This window comes from Solea solea, chromosome 12 (genome assembly GCF_958295425.1).
Source record: "Solea solea chromosome 12, fSolSol10.1, whole genome shotgun sequence".
In the NCBI taxonomy this organism is placed as follows: Eukaryota; Metazoa; Chordata; class Actinopteri; order Pleuronectiformes; family Soleidae; genus Solea; species Solea solea.
In genome coordinates this window covers 23,817,890-23,843,144 of record NC_081145.1, presented here as the reverse complement: position 1 = coordinate 23,843,144, position 25,255 = coordinate 23,817,890, and the positions used below count along the sequence as shown (strand labels likewise).

The 25,255-nt window shown below is 41.9% G+C and overlaps 1 long non-coding RNA gene across 2 annotated transcripts in view; it reads left to right on the top strand.

The window, feature by feature from the left end:
* The window catches only part of LOC131469713 (uncharacterized), a 97,689-nt gene that overhangs the window by 54,577 nt on the left and 17,857 nt on the right, over window positions 1-25,255 (top strand). The gene's annotated exons all lie outside the window — the stretch shown is intronic.

Here is a 25,255-nt window from a genome sequence, read left to right as displayed (position 1 = left end):
CACTTCTCAGACCATAAAACATGTACTACGGCAGTTGTGCATATTTCCAGCAATACGCATCTCTGACATTGACATAAATACATTTCTGGGATAGCTCCGGTAGCGGTGATAAGGTGCTGGAGAGAACAGTGTCACAACATTGGTTGTGAAGTGCATCCAAATGGCCCCCTCTGGACATTACAAATTAACTCCAGGTTTCCAGAGGAAAACGTGCAGCAATGGAAACCACAGACAGGGTACGTCACAACATTGACACCGGAAGCACACCTGGGGACCCGTCTAGTTGGTGATAATGCTGTAAATGTGCTGAGCAGGAAACTGGAGGTATTATGAGACTGGAGTCCACCAGAGGCCTGAATTTACTCTACAGTATATCTGTTTTTTTTCCACATGTAGCTCTAATTTTAGTCTGTTGAATCAAAGGGTCTCACGTGCCAAATATGCCACATGCGTTCTCATTCCTGAGCTTTTCAACACCTCTATATTGAGTCTCCCAGCGCCCTCACAAGTAGATGTAAATGATTTCTCCCCCTTGTTGTAGTGGAGCTCACTTCCTGTCGGTGGCCTCAGGGCGGGAACACACAATGACGAACACCACTGACATTAGCTCCCCAGCAGGCAGTGAGGTTGACAGGCAGTGTGACACGGGGGTCATTTGTTTCTGTCAAAAGCATAGAAATAGCCTCCGAACTTCTCCCGGACTGGACAAAGCAGGCGTGCTTTCACTGGCCTCGTCTGTAGCGGGATGTGCTCCTGTTGTGATTACCTGCCTCTACAGAGGAAGGGCTTTTCTCTGAGGACCTGTGGAAAAAATGCTGCCGTCTGCCAAGTGCCATGATGAGTGCTCCAGCCGGTTCCTGGGTCAGCTCAGAGGGCAAAAGTGTCTACACCAGCGAGGGGATTTCCATAGGCCTGCAATGTAATTATTACGGCTTACAGTAGAACTTTCACCCTGAGGGCTGACATTCCGCCTTGCCCTGTACTTTATTACTCCTTTTTCGGGGTGTGGGGAGAGTCTGATCAGACAGTGGCTTTACATATGGTTTGAATAATATATATGTTTAATGGCCTGGATTTTTTATTGAGTCATGTTATTGTAGTCAAGCCAATGTAGAGACAGAAGGGTGGGAAGTGAAATCTTCGCGATAAAGCCTTATGTGTCATACTAAAAACTTTTTATACTGGGGGTTTTAAAAAATCTTATATTTTTCATATTAAAATAATTGATTGATTTCTGTTTTGTAGTGGAAGGAGACCTACCCCCTTAGTAGGACCTTCTAGCTCGTTGCCAGGACTCCTACACGGCATACTGCAGTACAAACTCAGTGCTGGCATTTGCCAGAAAAAGCACAATCAGTTAATGGATCGGAACCCTTGCTTATCTTGGCCATCGACACAACAAAAGCTATAATTATCTTCAAAATAAACTCACTCCCTTGATTTTTAGACAAATAATGCATTAAACCGTTCCAGATAAACTTCGTCTTCCACTGTGTTGCCAGCCCATGTAAGAGAGGGAGAGGCAATCGGGCCACCAATAATGAAAGACCATTTTATTGGGCCATTGAGGAAGTTCTCTGCTCCTATGTTCCAGTGCTTCATAAAATATGAACACTGTATAAAACCAATTATGACTTGAAAACTCTGTTTTGTTCTCTGAAAACAAATTGCCCCTGATGTGTCTCACCTGCCAGTAGAAAGAGGTTTTCTCGTGTATGTCAGCATTTTCTCTCCCTGAAGGCCGACTTTATATTGGCCCAGACATTATTTTTGGCATTTTTTCTGATGTGTACCTCCCACTCCTCCCACTTTCTCTGGACGACCTCCATGAGGGCCGAGGAAGCCTGGCACTCGCCTGATGCTCTCAGCCAGTCCTGGGCAGCTGGGATCTAGGGGAGCTCCCTGCAGTTTTGCAGTGTGCTGGCAGCTCCCTCGCTCTTGCCCCCGCCACTCTTAATTCTGCCTTTTTACTTGCAGCCAGCTTCAGAATACAATACAGAGGAGCCCTGTGCTGTGCTGTGAACACAGACACACACCCTTGGGTTTTACACACACATCCACACTTTTATAAGCCATTGAAAGAGACAAGACCAATGGTGGAAAGAAGAGCAGACGCCTCTCAGATGCTGGGCTTGGCTTCATGTGCCACTCGACACAGACGGCCGCACACAAGATAACTGTTGTTTATTGTTTATGGAAGGACCCTCTGCCACACTCCACGCTTTCTTCATCTGGATACTCCTAAAGGGCCACAGCCAAGAGCCCCATGGGGAAAAAGAGATTGAACTTACTGTATTTACTGTATTTGGGCCCCTGTATTTGTATAAATAAGTAAAGTTTTTCACATTGTGTGTGTGTTGTTTGCTCAGCTGGAGTTGATTTAGCACGGATAACGAAATCGTCTTGTTCCGCTGCGGTTTCAGTCACAATAAAGCCGCCACAGCAGGTGATATGTGCTTCCTGTCAGATCTTACAGATTTAATATCTTATAAAACAATGTTAATGTGAAGTTAATGCATGAAACACGGACGTTTCTGCTCAGGAACAGCTCATCATAACGGGCTCTTACCTCAAATTTTTTGTGACATAAAATCTCAACAAATCCGTAGGACATATGTAAACCTGGCAGAACAGTGGTGTTGTGGTTAGAGCTGTTACCTCACACCAAGAAGGTTCTGGGTGTGAACCTGCAGTTTAAAGTTTTTCTGTGTGAAGTTTCTATTGCCCATGCCTGCATGTGTTTCCTCCAACTGTGTAGTACTACACCTTGCTCTGGCAGTGATAAAGACGTGAAGGTTAGGTTAATGGTGTCTGTAAATTGCAAGTGGTAGTGAGGATGGGCATTCACACTGGGACTGGAAGTATAAGTAAAGCTACCGGTGAAGATTATCAGTGATATTTTGATATTTCAATCTTGAAAAGAGAAATGCTTGTGATATTAAGTGTAGTAATGATCGTGCCTGCTAGTTGCTTTCTGCCAGTCTTGACTGTGAATCTGCAGATGTTGAGAAAACACACTCAAACCCAAAGCAGCGCTTTCTGACTATGGAAAATTTGCTGAGTTCAACCTTCAATTGGTGTTAATGGTCGTTAATCCTTTTTTTAATCTATTAGTAAAGGAGTCTCCGTCAATGACACCAGTCATCACTTATACTATGTAAAAAATATGTCATATTAAAAGCTATTACATTAAATTGTATTTTACGATTTGATTTTATGAGGCTAAATGTATAATATTTGTACTTGGGCAGAGTTTTCTGCTCTCGGTTCCCCCCCCCACAACTCTCAGCCACAGTGCTGACAGAAACTTGTCTGCCTGTACCAGGTTTTCAGCAGTAAAAACCAAAAGAAAGAGAAATTCCTTCCTAATGGTGCATGAAAGTAATGATTCACCACTGTATTATTGTTTGAACCCTTGGTGGATCTTTTCCACATTACCTCAACACTGCACCTTAAAGAAAACCCCATTCTTCTTTTATGCTGCTCGCTTTTTTTCTCTCGCTCAAACCTTGAAAAATCTGCTTCTGCTTCGTTTCCCCCTGACTTTTCATCAAAATGTGCAGTTGGTAGGGAAGACGCTGCATCTGGATGCTGATGAGGCCTGGTGGCAGTAGAGGATGAATAGCACGGTCGCCCTGGGCACTATGAAAAGGTCCTGCTGACGACTTTACCGACAGGGTCACAGCCCTTCCATGCTGCCCCACACAAGGAGAGTGAGAGTAAACAGGCGTAATAGGCAGATACTAAAAGAGACTTGGACTGTGTTCTTGTAAATAATTGCATTCATTGTTCTCGGCCACTGTTGGTTATGGTCACAAGCTGTTTGGTAGGCCCCTGTCTGTCTGGTGCTCCCCATGAGCTCGGTGTCAGCCCCTACGCCCCCAAGGGAAGCAACTTGTGCCAGGGGTGAGGATGCCAGCTCCCTGACCTGGTTGCCCTGTGTCTGACGTACCCACGCCAGGAGCAAACGGTCCCTGGGCCAGCTCGGAGATTCGGGGCGTGCTGTGCGCATGCTGCTCCGCTGTTAAATAAAGCTGGTTCAAAGAGCACATTCCTGCCCCCGGCCCAGCAGCGAAATAGCAAGCTCTCTTCCTTGTAGTGTCAAAGCACCAGATTGTTTCATTTTATTGCTTCGCCTTTATCTCGGCTGACTCTGGTCCAATCTGATTGGATGCAGCATGTTATTAGCCTCTGTTGTTGGCTGTGGGAACAGCAGATGGCCTATTTGGACCAGATTACCTATACTCCTTATCTTAAGTGAAGAATTCATTCCAAGTGCTCAGATGTTTCAAGAAAGCCACATTATGAATGTGGCGCAGTACAATTGAGCTTATCTAAAAGTTAACACCCACTTATATTAAATAAAAAACACACACCTTTGTTCATTATGCATATATTATGTAATGTAGTGCAATCATAACTTCTGTTAATAAGTGTTAATAACTGCAGAATTGAGATTTGAAGGAGTTATCAGAAATATTTGGTACTATATCTGTGCTTGCCTTCATCTGAGAAATAAGATGCTCTCAGACAGATGCCGCAGTACTGATTGTAACACACACACAAAAAAGACGTCACTATCTTGTCTCGAGGTTCACATTTTTCTCAAATCTTCCCCCCTGGCTTTCATCTGTCTTCTTTCCTCTCTTTTTCTCACACAATTTCAATGTCAGCCGGAAACTCCTCGGCATCATTTTTCCTCGAGTAAAGTTTGCAGAAACAAGCGTGGGAATTAACCTAGCCCCAGCGCAGCATCATCTGCACCCTGTAATGATAGAACCTCAATGACATCACGAGTGTTTGAGTGTGGGGCTTTGGTGACTTGTGCTGCGCATCTCCTCAGAAAAACAGTGGCTAAGTGGAACACACAAGCTGAGCTCAGCAATGGAAGTCAGATGCTCCCCGGGCTCGTTATATCATCTACAATCGGCCCCTTTTTCTTTTGTCCACTTATATGTTGGGGAGACTCCAAAGAAGGGGCCCTCATCCGCAAGGCCTATGTCTGACTTTACTGTATGGTAAATCTCAGCAAATAAATGCAGGCCTTGGTAACAAAGTGGAATTGGATCTAATCGGCCCCAGGCCACCGCGTTTGATCTGTACCCCCTTTCAGTACAGCCATCCAATTCTTGAGTGAACAGTGCATTCAGGATGTTATGGAATTTTGTCGTATCTGACATCACAGTGGTGGAAAACTCATTTCATATGTTTCTTGCCAGTATGGGAGACTTAGGTCATGCATTCATATATTCATCCTCATGTTATCCTTGTAACCGCTTGTAGTCTTTCTTTTCTTTTCTTTTTTTCAGTTTTAATTGACTTCACATAAAACTAGTAACCCCTTTTGCATAATATTTACTTCTTCTGGCTTCACATTGTATACTGCACATTATCTGCTGAGTACTTGCATCTGCGCCGCATTCCTGTAGTGCAAAGTGAACTGCAATTTCACCAAGCATTTGAAATCTGATACGGTGCCTGGATTTAATAGAGGCTTTACTGTATATGACTCTCAAGATCATCCTGTTGTGAATTACATGTTCAGCATGTTAATTGCAAGAGAAATGGTAGGTGGGGGATGTTTTATCAGGTCTGGCTGAGGTCAGGCATTGTTCCACAACTGAGCAGAGATCAAATGCAGGAGGGAACAAAACCTCCAAGGCCTACAGGTAGTGAAGCAGTTGAACTGGAAGTATTAGACACCCACCCACGCACATTCAGTTTCCCAGCGAGTGTGGGACGATCCCTAAAGATGTGAAACTCAAACCATGTTGTGTGTTGGTTTTGATCATATGTTTGAGATCAGATGGTGGAGAAATGGAGATTGCTAAGAATGCACAGGGAAAATCATTTTGAATGTGTGATTGTAATTGCACTCCGCATGGCAACATTAAAAGACAACGTGTTATTTGTGTCAGCTCTCGTCGTGGAGAAGATATAATACTGTATAGCAACAGTATCGAGCTGAGAAATGCCAAGGATTTTTTTCAATTCTGTGCCTACAAGGAAAGTGTGTGCAGTTCATTTCTCCACTTCCTTTAAAACCCAAAGTTGCTCTGCTGTGGCAGTGGCATCAGGGAAAAAAACAAAACAAAACAAAAACAGATGCAGCCAGAAATTATGGATAGAGCGTGCATACGGAAATTTCACAGAGGATAAACAATCTCCTAAATTTATGACAATAATAGATAATTGTAATGTTTGGATTCACATCTGCAAAAGGAATACGTATAGACAAGCAGCGGATTGCTTTTTATCCACATATGGTCGATCATCAGGGAAAAATATATTAAAAACAATGTGGCTCAGCTTACCAAAGAGAAAAAAAAATAAGTTTTCATTGTTTGATTTATTTAAGAAAAGAAAACATTTATTACTAGCTAGTTCTTATTCCTTCCTAAAATGAATTATGATGAACACAACATTTGAGCTACATTCACACTGGTAGGTTTTAGTGGTGAGTTGCATTGCATCCTCTTTGTTTACACCCTACATCCTACTTCCCCTAAAACACCATTATGTGACTTGTATCACGGTTGAACGATATTATTCTGTTGATAAAGTAACATCATTTGAGCTTTTCACTTTGAATGTAACCTCAAAGGGAAATTAATGCTACGTGACTATAGCGTATGTGGTTATTTGTTTCTTTGTCTGTAGAAAATTAGGGCATTCAACCACAATAAATTTTTTGTCTAAATCACAGAACACCTAACTCTCTCTATTCCACCTCTGTACGATATTTACTGGCATAGTTGCCTTATCCATTTCTGAAAATGTAAATGTCCATAATTTAAAAGTATGTTCAGTTTGTCCATTGTGGGCTGTTGGAAAAACATGGTGGTCCAAAATGGCGGCCTCTGTAGAGCTATAAAAAGCTCATTCTGGGGTAATAAAAAAACAACAGTTTATACAATTACACTGATGAAAATGGGTTTTTGCCAGATGAAAAGATTTTCCTTTAAGCTGCTATTGTGCAGGTTTCTCACCAGCATTTAACTGGAGTCATGCAAGTGGATATTTAATTTAATTTCACGTCTTACATTTTTTTATACAAGACAACGATCATGACTGTGTTCACAATTTGAATCAGAATCAGAATCAGAATCAGCTTTATTGGCCAAGTATGTGAACACATACAAGGAATTTGACTTTGAATCAAACACACACTGTACATGAAACGTAAACATCAACATAACTTAACATACATTCAACAAAAGTGAATAAATAAGGTGTCCAGAGGTCCGGTCTATTTTTAAATATATATATTTAAGTATATAAATACAGAAGAATACAAAGTACTGAGGAGATCTGTCAAAAATGCCATCCTCAAAAGCAGAAGAAAAAGAAGTCAGTTCAGCACATGGTGAAAATGCTACACTTTTCCTGCACGATCCTTCCCGGTGATGCATAATCTTGTTCCTCCCTTTCACATCCATTTGCTCCTTTCCCACTGGAACCAGAAAATCAATCTTCAGCATACACATTGTCAAACAAAGATGTAGACCCCCGTCTACCCCATCCATGGGGCCAGACGTGATTGAGTCAAGATCTGGTCTGGGCTGTTTGAAAATACGGACTCAATTACTCCGTGCGGGGCTCCCTCAACCCCTATCTTTATACACACATATAAGCACACATGCATACACTCACATCCACATTTTACCAGTTAAATTAAAGTCAGATTAGTATCAGTGCATCCCAAATGTGACTTTTTTTTCTTCAGTACATGCGTCTCTGCTTCCTCAGCCGCTACGTTCACATCCCTCACCAGGAGGCCCCCCTTCGGAAGCCTGCTCTGCGCCCTCCATGCTACGTACTAATTGACCAAGCCCGTTGGGGGTGAGGTGGATGGAGATGGTGATGCATGGCGGTCATATGTGACTGAGGCTACTGAGGGAGCCTGATGTGGGAACCATTAGTGCACAGCGTCAGTAGAAGCATGGAGGCGCACGCGGGGTGTGCGGCTTGAACAAATAAGGCCCTCTGTGTTTTGTAGTAAATACCCCTGCTGCCCTTATTACCAGTTTGAAGTGTGGTTTGCTGGCGATGACATCAATGGCAAACAGAGCGCTCTGGTTTCCTCTTCTGGGCTGGAAACTGCTGCTTTGAACTTCCACAACTTCTCCTTTCATTCCTTGTGGATCTTGATACTCGGAACAGAGTTGTGCTAACGTGTGCATGATAAGCAAGATGCTTCCAGTGAACGTGTGACGATGGAAATGCTTTTAAACAATAATAGAAATGATTTTTGTGAGTGAGTTACAGTGTGACTTGAGACATAGTAAATTTGCCAATGACATGCCTGCGTCTAAATTAAAGTTGTTTAAAGTCTCAGGCACCTGCAAATATCAGGAGCAATGATTTCACAAAGAGGAGGTCCTCTCCTGAGGAAGAACACGGGGAAGGGAAGGGAATGCTAACAGCAGCAACCAACAGGAAGTTAGCCAGACGTTTCTTTTTCCCTAGTATGAGTGAAACTCACAAAAGACTCCATCTCACATTTCCTAGAATACCACACAGGATTTAATTAGAAGAAAAAACAATGAGCTGGGTGACATTTTGGAGTTGTGACTTCACTGTGAAGTTGACCAAAAGAGGCACACAAAGGACAGATGGCCTGGACCTGTCTTGTCTTAAGCTCAAAATCAAACGTTTTATACCGTTAGGTATATATACGTTAAGTACCACCTGAGAAAATATTAAGAATCCTGAAGTAACACCATTATCGCCAACAGTAAAATACAGTGGTGTCGAGCAAAGTCATCTACAGACACCTCACAGGAGGCAAATGTATTCCCAATAAGATATTATTATTATTTAGTCAATCCTCAGCTCCATGACAGTAGAACAGTATTTCTGGTCCAACGACCATACCACTGATGGTACACGTGCCACAGTTTGAGAACCGTGGCTCAAGATGAAACACGGGCAAGCAACCAAGCATATCGGCTGTCACAGTTAGAGTTGTGGAGCTCGACTTAATCATTGTCAATCTCCGTAGTTGTATATTGTGTTATGATCAAAGTCAGTCAGACCATTGCCATAGCGGAACAAGTTCAAAATAGAAAAGCTTGAACAATATTAAAATATTGTTTTGTAGTAGTTGGTTGCAACGTTTCGCTTCCCTGTCACATTTAAATACCCCGCCATTATCTGAGGAAACAGACATTTGTTTATCTCACAAGTCGCACACACACAACATTTGCATACTGATTAGGTTGTGAACATGTTTTTTTTTTCTGAAATGAGCTACAAACATTTAATCATATAAGGAGTGCATCGGCCTCCTCAGCGATTTCTCAAAAGGTCAAAAAAAAGAATTTGTTGCAATCGTTGTTTCTTACAATCGGAAGAACATGCACAAGAATGTGCGTCATGATTAGATATGATTCTTTGAGTCACACAGCGCTGACTGCACAACCTTACAGTTCAGCGTGTGAATACAGTCCATTTTGGTACAGTGAGCTGTCTTATGCAACATGCTCCAGTGTTCAAAGGCTGCTGAGTGCCCTCTCCTGCTTTGTCAGGCTCACACAAGGGTTTATCAAGTGTAGGGTGGGAAGGCATGACGCTGGAGGACTTTGGAAGTGTGTGCTTGTGTGTGTATGGTGCGGCTTTGCCTACCTGTGCATGTATCACTGTGTGTTGCTGGTAAGACAGAATCTCTACAGAACTATGCGCATGCTTGTGTTTGCATATGATTACATATGTGCTCCGATGTGCACGCACGTGCCTGTTTTTTCCTCGGGTTTTCTCACTCGGGGACTTTGTCCTCTGGAAGGTGTGCCAGCCAGTCAGCTGAGCGAGAAGAAAACAGGATCTGAGGCAGGTCGGGGTGTTAGAACTGGGACAAAAACAAGAAAGAAAACAAGGGGAGGCATGAAAGAATGAAAGGAGTGATAGGGGCTAATGCAGAAAAGTGGCGCCGGAGTGCGGAGTGGGTTTCTTTGAACTGTGTTCCAGATGTTTGTGCACTGCAAATATTACAAGTATGACATTGCACGTACAAGCAGGATAAAACTAATGATACATGTTGTATGTATACAGTATATATACATATACATATATATGTATATATTTATACACATTAGTGTGTGATCATCCTGAAGAATCAGTCTTACTTCTGATAATATGATTATGTGTACTGTATTTTCCATGTGTACAATCTGCCCTCCACATCTAAGGCTTTACTGCATTGATTAGGTGATTGTGATCGCAGATAGAGAAAAGCAACCGACGGACGGACTAACTGTCCTGCCACCCACGCTGTTGACAAGACTTGGTGCCTGATGACGTTGTCATTCGGTGAAGTACAAACAGTAATGGCACTGACCGACCTGAGCACTCTTTGAACTCCAGATGAATTGCGCGTCTATCAGCAGCTGTTCAGAATGACCTTACCCCACAAAAATCAATCAGCACAAATATACTGGGAAGGCTGCTGTCGGGGAGCGGTAAAGAGGGGGGAAGTACTGTAAGTGTGTGTGTGTGTGTGTTTGTGTTCATGTGTTTCTCTCTTGGTGCAACAAAAATTGTGGCCTGGTCCAATGTGTTATGTACATGGTGATGTGGAGGAAACCCACGGGTCATTCCGGAAAGTCTTTTCATGTCTTTCTGTCATTTTGTTGATGTTGTTTACCTTTGTTTTCCCCCATTGACCCAAGTTCATGAGTTTGCTCCTTAATGCAATGGAAAACTCACACAATCACCAAGTGTCAGTGGGTCCTTTTCAGCATTCAAAAGACGTTATTGCGCTTAACCTCTCACTTTCATGATCAGTTATTCTCAGAGACAGGGTCGAGACACAGATAGTTTGCAGGAATTTCACAATTTATTTCAAAATAATTTGAGGGGTTACAAAAATGGCAGGAAGATAGAGTGGTTTAAGAAACATTGTATTGCACTGGTTGACCAACAAGCGGTCTTGCATTAGCACCATGACATATCAGCTGGCAAAACTACCATTTCTTGCCTGACTTCTATCACATTGTGTGTCTCTGCCTGCCTGTTGCCCCAGTGCATGCAAATGTGGGCCGAGGTATGCGCTGGTTATCTCCCTCTGGAAAAGCAGTGCCCTTGTTGCTTCATATAGCCCGGCTCTAGTGACCGGCCATTGATAAGGCTAATGTCTCCCGATAGCTACCAAGCTTTCAAGTCCCGTCACAAAACAGCCGGCTCCCTTTTATGTTGTTTCCCAAGCCAAGGACAGACAGGCCTCCCTACAGGACCGAGCTGGCTAATCAGTAATCGCTAACTTGCTGAGCCCAGCAGTCCACTTCAGATGTGCTGCGTTTTTACCCCTTATTCTTCATCATCCTCTTCTTCTGCCTGTGCTTCTCCTACTTGTTTCTTTCCTCATTGTCCTCGTACTATAATTAATCCTTCTTTTGCTTTCTTTGAGAGAAAAATGGATGAACTACATGGCCTTTTTTTTCCTTTTTCTATTTCACCCACACACACACACACATGCACTACAGCATTCTCAGTGTGGACACTCATAGATGTATCGCATTCCTTAGTTCCTTAACCATCACATGTAAATGCCTAACCCTGACCTTTAACCTGAGCCTTAACCCTCAAAAGCCCTTTAAAGTTGTGAGGATGAGCCAAAATATTCTCACAATGTCAAAATGTCCTCACGCAGAGAGCTTTGAATCAAAATTGACCTCACAGCCAATACTGCAGACACATACTCTCTCACACACACACACACACACACACACACACACATACACACTCTTCCTCCCTTGTTCAAAATTGTGTCTTTTGCTCATTTTTCCTTATTTCTTTCTCACCCAACTAGAACAAGTGCTGCCTCTCAGCCTGCTAATGAATTGAGATGGCGCGGGGGGAGTAAGGAGGTCTGGGGGCCATAACTTTGCCACAGACACATGGAGTTATATTAAAACATTAGTACCACTATATGACTTTATTTAGGACTTGCCAAAGAAAATTGATTAGGTGACAGAGGTGGAACAAAAGAGGAATCATCCATGGCCACCCTGGCTGGGCTTCTTCTTCTTTCCGAGCCAAAAGCAGCGGCTTCTCTCCAAACCTTTGCTGAGAGAGCAGAGATCTGGCCATGTTTGGCCTCATGTTCAAAAACACACTCTCCCCTGCCCCTTCATTCAGTCAAAGTCTGTGTTGTCTATCCAATCCGCACGTACTGTAGACATCCATGTGTTAGTATTCACATTTATTTCCTGTTCAGATCAGTAAATGTGATTATAGAGAGTCATCAACTGCGATCATAATGACTAAGCTCGTCATTTCTGCCTAGAAAGAAGCAATGAATGCACCAGATGAACCATTTAAGCCCTTATCACGTTCATTGCTGCCTCGTTTTCAGTAGTTTCAGTATAGTCCTGGTGGTGTCGCAGACTTATTTTACAGTAAGTGAAACAGAGCCCCAGACTTGTTTGAAGTCACGGTAAAAACAGAAGACAGTGAGTGAATATTTACGTATGTCAGCATATTGGCCGGTTATTAACGCTGCACACCTCCCAAAATGAAGACGCTGCATCGTCATCTCACAGCAGGGAGGATGGAACTTGTTGGCCAGTCAGGGGTTTCTTCTGTGTGTCCGTCTGGGTTTGTTCCGAGTCCTCGAGCGTTGCAGGTAAAGTCAGCGTCTGGGTTTGTTCCGAGTCCTCGAGCGTTGCAGGTAAAGTCACCTGGAGATTCTAAATTGCCAGGTGTTGTTTCATCTCTGTATGTCAGGCTACAGCCAGTGAACTACAATCATAGAGTGAAAATATTCATGTCCACGACTTGATAGTTTCACCTGATGTGTTCTGCGCATCAACAATTAAGGTTCACAGGTCAACTCCACTCCTAATGCGCAAACTAGTCCACCAGCTGGCCACGATGCATTGTGGGTAGAGGAAATGACCTCAGTGATGAGGAATGCGTTATCAGTTTTGTCCAGGACATCCTTCATACAGTAATGTCACCCAGCAGAATGACTGAGAGATAACGGCAGTCCAGCAGTCACACATTCAGGACAGTGGTCAGTACACAGAGTATACAGTAGTGACTTTTTCTTTCTGTTTCTAATACCACGTGGGTACAAATACAGCTACTGTATGTGCAATACAGATGCTCACAATTACTTCAACTATAAGCATTTTATTTAGTGTGCCAAGAATTTTTAACTATAAATGTTTCCACGTGTCAGCCAGTAGGATGTTAGTGTTTGATGATGACGTCGAATCATTAGTATTTTCATACAAAACTGCTATTAAGTTATTTCAGAGCTGAGTGACGCTGATCAGTGTGTTTTTTTCTATGGAGGCACCACTATCAATGTCATTTTTGTGAACTATTTATACAGATGCAGTCGTGAAATTAGTCATTTTCTCAATGTAATTTTGTAGAATTACCCACGGTGGTTTTCAGACATTTAAGACCCACCCACACCCACTCCCACTAATGAATCCGAAAGAATTTCTTGATTATTCCATTCAATTGTTTGTTGTTATTTATAATTTAGCGTCATCGGGCCATGAATATATTTTAATTAGATTAGTTTGCATGAATGTTGTTTGACTGAAGTGGCCTTTATCTTGTGATAAAGTGATGCAACAAGACAAAGAAATAATGCTTTATGGAAAAATAAATGACTGTAGATAATGATTCTACATTGTGTCGACTGGTTTCAGAGCAGGTTAGTGTGACTTACAAGCTAACAAAAATACTAAAAAGTAATGTTAAAGAAATGGTCCTCGGCTTGACTAATCTATAATTCAAACCCCTGAAAAAGAAACAGATTAACATCTTCCAGACATTGTTTGTGTGCTATTACGACTGTGTTTCACATACATCCATGTTCCTCGGTAGGTTCTCATGGCCCCTTGGTTAGTTTTAAAGGGGGGCCGGGTGGACGACATTCCGCACTGCCATCGTTGTCTGCCCCCACCTCTGCCTTCACTGCCGGGTAACCAGACCCAGATGGTACCTGGTACAGACACCAGCAGCTTGTGTTTTTTTGCCTTTTGTGAGTCAGATGCTGCAATCAGTAGCCAGGAAGTCCAGAGGAGAGGTGTGGGCTTTTATGAGGCCACACTGGGGTGAACTAAGGCTTAAGAAAGAAAGAAAGTTGGGACTGATGTTGGGTGCAGGGGGGGGGCGTGGTGAACCTGACACTCTCTAGCTTCTGATTAACAGTCAACTAAAATAAGAAAAGCATGTTATTGGAGTGATTTTGTGTCCGTTACTTTTTCCGCCACACAAAAGAAATGTGTGTGAGGGAGAACAAAGAACATCCCAGTCCGTCTGTTGATACTAGTGATACAGTTGAGGCAACTGCACTTTAGCCATTAGTGTTATTTTACATGGTCAACCTCAGCGCGCTATACTGTCCCAACTAGGACACGGAGAGGACGACTTTGAGCGCGTGCGTGCGGCCGTTCTTCGCGCATGTATGAAGAGAGGGAAAGCAAACGTGGAATTGTGCTTGTTGGAGGTCGGTGGCAGACAGTCTGTGCATGGAGACGGATGGGAACACCGGCGTTTGACAAGCAAGAATGTCAGACAGACATTAAAGACATACGATATGAAACCCCACTGTGCTTCACCCTTCTCTCCCCACCTGCCCTTGCAAAATTAACTGTGACTCTACCAGGACCCCACATTCCCCAAAAAAACCTCTCGCATAAAGACACACCAAGAACAGGTATGTTTTCCATTAAGCACATGTTAACACAGTGGCTTTTGCCTTTTTATTTTTTATATTTGTTTTAAAGGCTCGCTGTGCGGGAAGATTTCTCTGCATCTTAACACGGCCACATTAGCCTCGGGTAATGTCACGTCAAATAAAAAAATCATTGATGAGACATTGCAAAAGGGGGATTTTTACATGTTGATGGTGTCACACTCCTGGTTTAAGACACTTTATTGACACTGATAAGTGACCACCTTTCTCTGCTTTGGTTGCCATGGAGTGGTCATGCCACTGCAAACACTGATGTGAAAGAATGCCAACGGAAATAACACCCGTCGTCCTTCCTCTCGTCTCCTCTCTCCACCCCGGCTGATAAGATAATGCCACTGTGGTCTTTATCGAATCTGGCTGTAATTGTTCATCTCCAGTCTTCGTGTTTGCAGGGAACTCATTAGATATTTTAATACAACATTTTGTTCACTGAAATTTCAAAGTAGTATTTGCGTCTTTATCTTTGACACACGTTTTAAGTCATACTTACAGGTGCCGGTGACACATAAGTTCCAGTCTGGTCACATTATTGACTTTTTTCACTCTTTGTTTCTGTTTCTTAGATTTTTTTTTTTTTTTTCAAAGAATCTTGATCTCATAAATTCCCTTTGCACATGTCCCACTCGATCATGCATAAACAAATTGAAATGAATGTAAACCAGGTCTCATGTGACTAATTTCATACAGAGTACATTGTATAGTAAATTTCCCCTCCTACTATTTATCCACTAACATGAGGTTTTGATTGTCTGTAGATGTATATTTATAGGGTATATGAAATAAAAGATCCATATCTCATCAGAGTTTGAAGCTAGAGAAGTTTGACGAGAGTGATGTTTTGCCCCTAAATGCTCAGAACATGAAAACGCAAAGGTGCAAACCGACAGTAACCAGAAACCATGAAAGTGTGTACAGTAATTTAAAGTCAATGAACAGGTGAAAGAAACCAAATGACATGCTCTACTTTCTTAAAGCTGTTTGTAAAAGTGAGAACAATCATAGAGAGTTCTTTTGCTCTTTAGAATTTCACCATTGCCCACATTTTCTTGATCAAATCTTATCTGTCACTGGTCTGAATGAAACATTTGTTGTTGTTCGTTCATAAAATAAAAAAAAAAAATAAAAAAAATGTAACACCACAAACAATCCCACACAGAATTATATCATTTAATAATTTAAACACTGTTATGCCACATAAAAAACGAGGCCAGAACCCCTAACTTACTCCCGTCCCGTGTCTGTGGTGTAAGTGTGACTGATAGCAGAACAGCTGTTTCCTGGGGGGGGCTGCACTGCTGCACCGCTGCACCGCTGCCTTCTCCATGAGTGAAGCTGGTGGCTTTGCTGCACTTGTTTCTGTCCAGCTGCCTGCTCTGCTCTGCTCTGCTCTGCCGGTTTCTGTTCCGGAGAAACACATAATACCTGCTGCTCATAGAGGGCGCTAGTCAGACTGAAGGGCTGCATGAGAGTGGCTCCACACTTCTGCTGCTGCTGCTGCTGCAGAAGCTGTACAAGCAAGTAGGACATTATAGTGAATTCATACACGTCTACATGGTTTCCTCTTTTTTTGTTTTCTAATTACCTAATCTCATATTCACTCATTTCATTTTTATTTCCATCTTGACAGCGTGTAGAAGTAGAAGAGGAAGCAGTATCCAAATAAAAAAAGAATGAATGAAAGACTCAGAAGAAGGAAGAGTTCACTTCCATTTTACATGAACAATTATGCAGGACTCAAAGCAAAAACACTACTGTTACCACGGTTTCTGTCCACGACTATCAAATCAGTTTATGGCTTTGTTCCTCATGCTGCAAAAAAAAAGAAAAGAAAAAAAGAAGAAGAGCATATCAATATGCTGAGTCAAAATAAGAGCTATCAGCTGTTACAAACCACACCTCACACCTCACCTATTGTTGCACATCTTTCATGACAAACCCTTAAGAAACATCCTGTTTGCTGCTGATCAGAGGCGATCACTGCCTCCACTTGACAGATTTTCGCAGGAAGTTAGCTGCACAACACACATTCACAGCATCTTAACGGTGCGGCCCACCCTTTGGATTACCCATTACAGTTATGGCTGTTGATCTGAAGTCAAAGTGAAACCGAAATAATAAGTCTAAATCTTATCAGCGGGGTAAGGGTGTGCTTGTGCAAGTCACCAGTGAGGTGCGATGGGTGTTTGAAAGAGAGTGCGTGACCTGCCTTCCACATAGTTAATGTATTGTTTCTGGATCAGGGTTCAACAAAGGTAGAGTTAGTCTTAACGCAGCTGCTTTTGTTAATCAGTGATAATGCTTTTGGCTCTTTCATGTACAGTACATTGCCCGTGAACACTGGCGGCACGTAGATCAAAGAATCTTTCCATCATTCCAAACATGGCAATTATCAACCAATCACATGGGATCCGTCCGTCCCCCGTCCGTCCCCCTCTCTTGACGTAGGCTCGTTTTGCAGTTAAAGTTTAAAATATATGTCTCGTTGAGTGAGTTCTCCGTATGATGCTCAATCACAAGATTTAAGAATAAAAGTTGCAAATAGAGTGGCAGTGGAATGTTTTTCTGGCACGGAGAGGTGACACAGGAATTGGTTATAATCACTGAAACACTCGGAAAATGTCGCCGCTGCTGCTGCTGCTGCTGCTGCTGCTGCTGCTGCTGCTGCTGCTCAGTAACACAAATGGAAAACTTGTTCTCATTGAGTGATGTTGCTCATTATAAACACACTCTCCTTGAGAGTCAGTCAAGCACTAAAGCGCCAGTATTTTTACTGTCTGACCTTAAAATTACAATCAAAGAAAATGTCATTTACAGCGATTTGTAGCATTATCTTCAAACCAAAAACACAACAAAGAAATGCAGAATTCATGTTTGATGTAAAATGCAAAAACAAGCAAGAAGTGTGAAATACTTACATTCAACATCAGTACGCATATTATCTCTATGTTTATTTCTGTCACCAAAAAATACAGTTCTTCTTGATTGTCACGAATCATCTGCTTTCATAAAACATAGATTTATAATAAATATTATTATAATTCCATCTCCTGGGATTCTTGAGAGAAAATACTTCTCTGCCTCTGAGACAAAGAAAAATTGTCTCATTCTCTAGAAAAAAAATAAAAAATTCCTGTTGTTTACAGATGTGGGTGGGGTCAACGAGAAGGCTGATATCATTGCAGTAGAGAAAGAATAAAAAAATACAAGTGATGCAACGTGAACACAAATAATCTCAAATGTAAAAAAAAAAAATGTGGCAAGATATTTGAACAAACTAGGAACACTAAACAAATGTCACTTCATGATCATGATCTTTATTGGAACTTGAAAAGACACTTTGAGTCTCACTCAGTCAAAACATTACATTTTTTTATTGGTGTGAAAATGACCCTGCATGGATGTACATTCAAAGGTATGTGTGTGTGTGTGTGTGTGTGTGTGTGTGTCCTAAGACTGAATAGTGAATCATTAATTCTAGTAAAATAAACGTCATCTCAGTCTCTTAATGACCTTAAGTGAACCAAATAATAAAGCAACATTTTGACATTTAAGCTGTGACGTGTAGAAGCACTTCATGAAAACATACGTCACTAAATGTAATGAATTCTGCGTCTCATAAAGCACATGTTTGGAGTTTTTTAGACATTGCTGAATACGAGAGATGAATGCAGTTTCTTTCTAACTGATCAACGGTTTAATATTAACTCTTGAACTTCCTGGATCTGACAATTAAGCAGACAAACTACTCACTTAATTCTGCATAGTTATAATCCAGAAATAGGCTTTCAGAGCAGGTATAGGCTCCATTCTGCTGCAAAAATCATTTTTAAACATGCTATATAACCAATGTTTCCTGGTTTTCAAATGCATTTTCGTCTCAGATTGTGACTGTGTATGCCTAAATGTGTGACCGTCCATATCCCCGCCGCCTTTTATATCAGTAATCTCCTTTACGACAAGCTGATTCTGTGGATTAAACACTCTGTGTTCCCAAAAGAGACCCAAGTCCCAGGTGTTTCAGGCTCCGTCCTCCTCGCTCACCCTTATTTGCGTAAACAGATGTTGAAGCTTCCACCTCCTGTATACATACTGCAGTTCTGCAAAATCCCCCAACTCTCATTCTAAACCATGCAAAGCCAATATTTGTGTTGTTTTTTTTTATCGGATCGCACTTTTTTTTTTCTTTTGTTGTGTTGCTCAGCAACTACATCTGCATCGCTGTCTCTTTCTCAGTGTGTGTGTGTGTGTGTGTGTGTGAAGTGGAAGGTTATGAATGAGGTACAGCTGCATACGGCCCACTGAACGCATGTGAACTGTGTATGAACAGGTGATGAATTAGGTGGAAATGATTCAAATAAACTGCCGACACACACGCGTCCCTGTCAATGCAGTGGACACAAATGTTCCAAAAACTTTAAAGGCCAGCGAGTTTGTCCGTGCACTCAACAGGAACGCGACCAAGAACCGACACAAGTGTTGTTTTGCGATGTCATGTGAAACAAGTGCGCTTTGCATAGGACAAAAAGAAAGGAGAACAAGCATCACAGCAACTCGGTCTCGCAAAACTTAGTCTTTTTTTTCTTTCTAATTTTTTCTAATTTTTCTTTTCGTTTTATTCCTTCTTTGCAGCCTAATTTGCGAATAGATTATTCAGTTTTAGAGGGTTTATAAAACAATGAAAATAAGCTTTCTTATTTTCTTAGCTTCTTAAATGAATATGATTATTTTCTAGCAAGAAATCATTTAAACTGGAAAAACCTGAGACGTTTGAGAGCATCATTGTCATCATTTTGAGGTTTGGGAAACACATTTTCTAACATTTTATGTTACATTCTTTACTCGATTAATCAAGAAATAATCCTTAGTTGTAGCTCTACTTGAAAGGAGCTAAGCCTTAAGTAATATATAAGTATTATTTTTATTATTAGTAAGCAAGAGTGAGACATCCACCAAGTTTGAAACCTCGTCGAGACCAAACTTTGCACCACACACGGTTTTATCCGTGCAGGTTTTTCAGTAAAATTGTTTTGATGCAGTAAGGAAAACAAACGGTTAAGATACTTAAGTTCCACAGCTATAAACTTCTATAAAAGTATCGTAAGTATTGCAATGTTTATTCAAAAAAAAAAAACACTCTTTACAAAACTTAATTGAGAATACATTTGTAGTTAATTTATTTTCGAAGATAAGAGTGACCACAGAGAGATTTGTGGGCATTAAAGGAGAGTGGCAATATTGACAGATGGACAGGAATGGGGAGGTTACAGAGAGAGAGAGCGGGAGAGACACAGGCCTGGTGATGGATAGACAGATGGATAGAGGGAGGAAGAAGAAGGGCAGCGATAAGGACAAAGGCATCAGTCACGTTTTGGGGGTTTTCCCTCCTCCTCTTCTGCAAGTGGACCTTGATCCAAGCCACACAGCCTCTACTGTGTCATGGTGTGTGTGGCCCTGTGTCTGTGTGGGCCTGCAAGTGGTGACTGGACAAATCATGACTCAGCAGAAATAGAGCCACATAGAAAAGAATAGAGAGTACGGCTTCATTGTTCAAGCAGGTTTCTTTTGGCCTTGCCTGAGCCGCTATTCACGGCACAATAGACCGGACTCCTTTCACGTCTCAGGGCCAGCGTTTTCTAACAAAGTCAAAATGCAACACGTTTTTACCAAAAGTTTGCCAACAATAGCTGACACAAGCCACCAAAAGTAACAGTTTGGGGACAAAAAAAGTACATATATCCAATCATCTTTAGGGGAAATGGTGAGATTATTTAAAAAATGACATGTTTGATTCATTTGTTATGAACAAAAGTAATCACTTACCAACTTAATAACTCAATCAGCCATCTAAAAATCATTTGAATAGACTTGCATACATTCAAACCTGTGCCACATGTGTGTCATTTACATGCATGTGTGTGCTTCCTCTCATCCATGTGTGTGTGTTTCAAACACTTGCACTTGCAGTTCCTGTTTTGGGGAGGTCCATTGGTCCTGGCAAACAGTGTCTGGTCTTATCTCTTGTGTTTTATGTTCCTAGCGAGCCGGGGGCACAAGCAGCCCTTTGTGGCCAAGAGGTGGCTGGTCTCGCTCCAGAGCGACCCATGCAGCTGTTCACCACTGTTGGACATATCGATGTGTGTGCGTGCCTGTGTGTGGTAGAGGTCTGTGTGTGTGTGTGTGTGTGTGTGTGTGTGTGTGTGCATGTACTGTACAGAGCAGGGGTCACATTACACGAAATGTCACTTACTGAATAGAAATGACGTGGCTTTTTTTTTTTCATTGACTTTAAAATCAGATGTTGAAAAGTTGCAACTTCAACTGAATAAATGAGCACAGCTGCAAATGTCTGGGTTCTGTAAACACTTGTACGTTCAGCATCTCATCTTTTTCATTTAGTAATGACAGTTAATGAGGGAAGACATGGCGACTATTATCAGCCCTAATGATGCAACACACAAAGAGATTTTATTTTATTGTGCAAACTTGTTTTGGACGTTGAAATGTTTAAGGTTACATTTTAGAAGCTTATATTTCAGCCTAGTTTTAAGGGACTTTTTGTGTTCCCCTCACTATTAAGTGAATCACTTTTCTCATAAACTGTGTATGACAGGTGCAGTTGGCTATTGATAACATATTTTACAAATGCACACACACATCTGCAGTAAACACACAGAGGAGCCGAGTGTCTGAACTCCTGCTCAGTATGTCATCAACCCATGGGTCTCTCTCTCTCTCTCTTTTTTTTTCTTCTTCTTCTTCTCCCTCTCTGCCTCTCCATCACCTGAACCCTGGTGACACCACCAATCCCCTCAGTGGAGGTTCACTGCCCGGTAACACAAAGTATATTGTGTGTGTGACCCATTAAGAACTTCTAAAAGGAGCCATCGCCGAAGCCAGCACAAAGCCACGTGCTGTGTTGGCAATTGAGTGTGGAAAGGGCAAGAATGTGGCCCCAGACTCGGCTTCCGTTTATTCAGTGTGTAAAAAAAAAAAACAGAAAGCGCAAGAGAGAGAGGAATATTAAGGACAGTTATGTTATTTTGAGACTGAAATAACCTCCGATCAGATATACGTAAGTGTCAGTATAGTGTATGTTCTCAAACTATACACTATACTGGGCTTTCAGTTCCTAAATTGATGACCGTTCAAGTTGCCATTTGTTCTGGGGGTGTAACGGACACATTTTCACGTGTGTACATTTTTTTTCACGTGTGTACATTTTCAAAATATGTCGAGAGGTAAACACTTCCTCGTTTCCCCTGACGATGGAACTGTGACGCCAAGCCCCCGAATGTTGTTGTCGAGTGACAGACAAACTGAATTTACTTCCTATTTATTTGAGAACCTACATGTTCACCCTTAAGTTTTGTCAGTAAGTGGAGAAATATTGAGAATTATTTTGTAATAATACTTATTGAGCACATCCTTTGTTAAGGGAATGATGGACAATTGGCCACTGTTATGTTTATATTTGAATCTGTTTAGTCATTTACACGTGTTAGTAAATGAAAAGCAATTTTTTCCGTGATGTCAAAACCAAGGTTCGTACCAAACCATGACTTTTGCGTACCGTTGGTCAGGTTTGTTTGACCTGATGTCTGATAGATGTGTTCCCTTCAGGACACACACTCCTTTCACTGGAAGAAATAACAACAGGAGAACAAGTTTGTTCTCCCAATCAACCTCCATTTGGTTTGGAATCCTCTGCCGTTAAAGGTGTGCCTGTGTCTGTGCTTGTCCCTGATGCCAAAGAAAAAGACAGCTGTGGGTGGAATGGAAAAAAAAGAAGTACACCTGTAAAGTAATAACAACACATTAAACACACTCACTGTCCTCTGTGATATACAGTATGTCCACTGGCTCTGACAGATGGCACTGATTAAAGGTATGTTGGCTTATTATAGTGCTGTCAAGCGAAATAAGCTGATAATGGCACATGGGTTTAAAAAGTACAAAACAAAAGCTCCAGATGAAAAGCTCAAGAAAAGGGAACAAGTGCTATTTTTAACTTTCAACAGAAGTTTCGTTTTTCGGAATTTCTACGACATATCTCACCTATATGTCTATTTCTTCTCCCTGTACTTTGAAACACTTAGTGCACCTGTGTTGTAAGGCAAAACCCTTGATGTGGTCTGATTATATCACTTGACAGAAGTGCCTCTTACAAGGCCAAAAGAAAACCACCAAAGTATTGGTCACAGCAGCAAAAGGTAAGATCCGCGGCTGAAGATCCAGAAGATGAAGACGAAATAAAGTAGTCGGAGAACTCCTCGTATTTTCCCAGAGCAAGTCACTAATGGGTCTTTGGCCCCTCAGCTTAAGAGTAAAACCAGCAGTGTGAAATCTTGACCACCCTGGATCTCCTTATCCAGTCAATCTCAAGCCTGAGGGAGAGAGCAAACCAAAACACAGCCCTCTGACCATGAGTGTCCCATTTGTTCTTCCAAATGCTCACCAGTGTGTGATAATGGACAGACAATATATATATAGTCCCCAGTCTTGAAATACTGTGGTTTTATTAACAAAAAGAAAACAAGCTGGAAAAAAATACTTTTATGCCTCATCAGTCCGCATTGAATTATCCCGACCATAGTTATCCACATCCTTCAATGACGCACATATTGTTGTCCATTCTTTGTCTCCGAATGGCACGTCCTTTGTCAACATCTTGTCATTTTGTCTTTGCTTCAACTAGACACAAAAAAAAAGGAAAAAAACTATTTGAGATTCTTTGACTTGTAAAAACAAGTTACCTCCACCACTGTCGCCGCCATCCATCCATCTTGTCCCTTTGCATTTGAAATGCATATTCTGCGTCGACCTTTCACCCCCACGGCCGTGTCACTTCCTCTCTCCAGCGGTGTCCCGCCTCAGGGGGAAGGGATAGACGAGGTCACAGGGGTCAGCAGGTTGAGCTGTCAGCACAGGTTTCACGTCTTAAGTGGGGCCTGTGAGGAATCGGGGGTGGAATGCACAGAGACTGCAGGACACAGTGTGGGGTCACAGCAGATCATATTTATTGCCTTTATCTCTGTGAACTCCATGTTCTTTTTCAGTGGTGCTTCTTCCCACCGTCACCCGAGGCTTTCTGTCTGCGTGTGACACCAGACCTCTAAATAGTGCTCAAAATTTAGCAGACATTTCCACTTTTGTGCTTTATTCTTACAGAAAGTTTGGTCGTAAAGGTTGCTAAAGGATTTTATTTGCCATAGTGATGCTTCAAGCACAAAGGCTCCTCCTAAATACAGAAATATCATGTTAAATACTCATAATTCACAAAACCTAATCACATATAAAAAGCAACATCTTATAAAAAAGTAAGTGTACTTGCGTTATAAATTATTTTTGATTTTACTGCAAGCTTTTAATGGCATTGTGTGGATCTGACTTTGTGTTTTTTGCCGTCAGCTGCACACACACACAAACGTCTATATTCTATATCGGAGCCTTAATTTGAAGTATAAAGTGTCTAACTTGTAAAAACAGGACAGGAATCCACTGCTTTGTCCTGCACTGCGTCTGTAACGCTTCCACGTTCTCTCATTCTTCTCCCCATCTTTTCTCTGCGGTCACATCGTCTTTATTCGGAGTCTCGCATCTCGGAGGATCTGAAACATTTCTGTCAACATGGCGCGATTGTGTGTCGTCATGCGTTTATGAGTCTGTGTGTCCTGACCTCTGTGCGGGAACATCTGTCTGCTCACGCTACAGCGGGACAAACAGAGAGGGGCCAAATCTTAACAGGCCTCAAATAAACTGCTCCACAAAGGAGAGCGGGGAGGACACTGTAGTCTGCCAGTCAAGTCACTTTTTTTCCAATTAACCCGGGGTTGAAAAGATAAATGAACCACCTTGAACAAATGCTCAGGAGACCAAAGAGTTGACTGAAAGTTACCTGCAGTCTTTACTTGGGTGGCAACAAGGCAGGTTGTTTACTCAGGCTTTGCACTGACTCACAAATCAAAGTGTGTGTCAGAATGGGGAGATTAGGAGCCAGAATAGGTCTGGGACTCTACCTGCACCCTTATCTCTTTGTTGTCACCCACCTGGATGAACTGCTAACATTGCGTAACACACAAGCGGATGTACCGTCAACGGAGAAACTTTCTAATGCCCTAATAAAATGCAGCTGTTATAATCTTCTGCCTCAGAAGCAAAGAGGCCCAGGAAAGGCTGTTTAAAGGACTAATGAGAAAAGCTTTGTTCAGAGTGGGAGATTCCCCTTCCACTGGAGCCTTCGGCGACTCTCAGTGTCGTCTCAGCAGCTGCTGTCATTTTAGGATAAGACGTGGACCTTAAAGCTGGTACAACACTGTCAATAAACATGCACAGACCTAAAGGGAAACAAGTACAATAAAAAATACTGACAAGCCTTCTAAGGAAAAAGGGGAAGTTGCGATTTCCCGGGCGAGAGCTGCGTAATTTGCCTTTCATTAACTGTCAAAAACATTATCAAAAATCATCAGACTGCTCTGGATAGAGTTCCAGTACCAACCGTATAGCCAAGTCAAGATCTACCAAATTAAGTTGTGTGGTGTA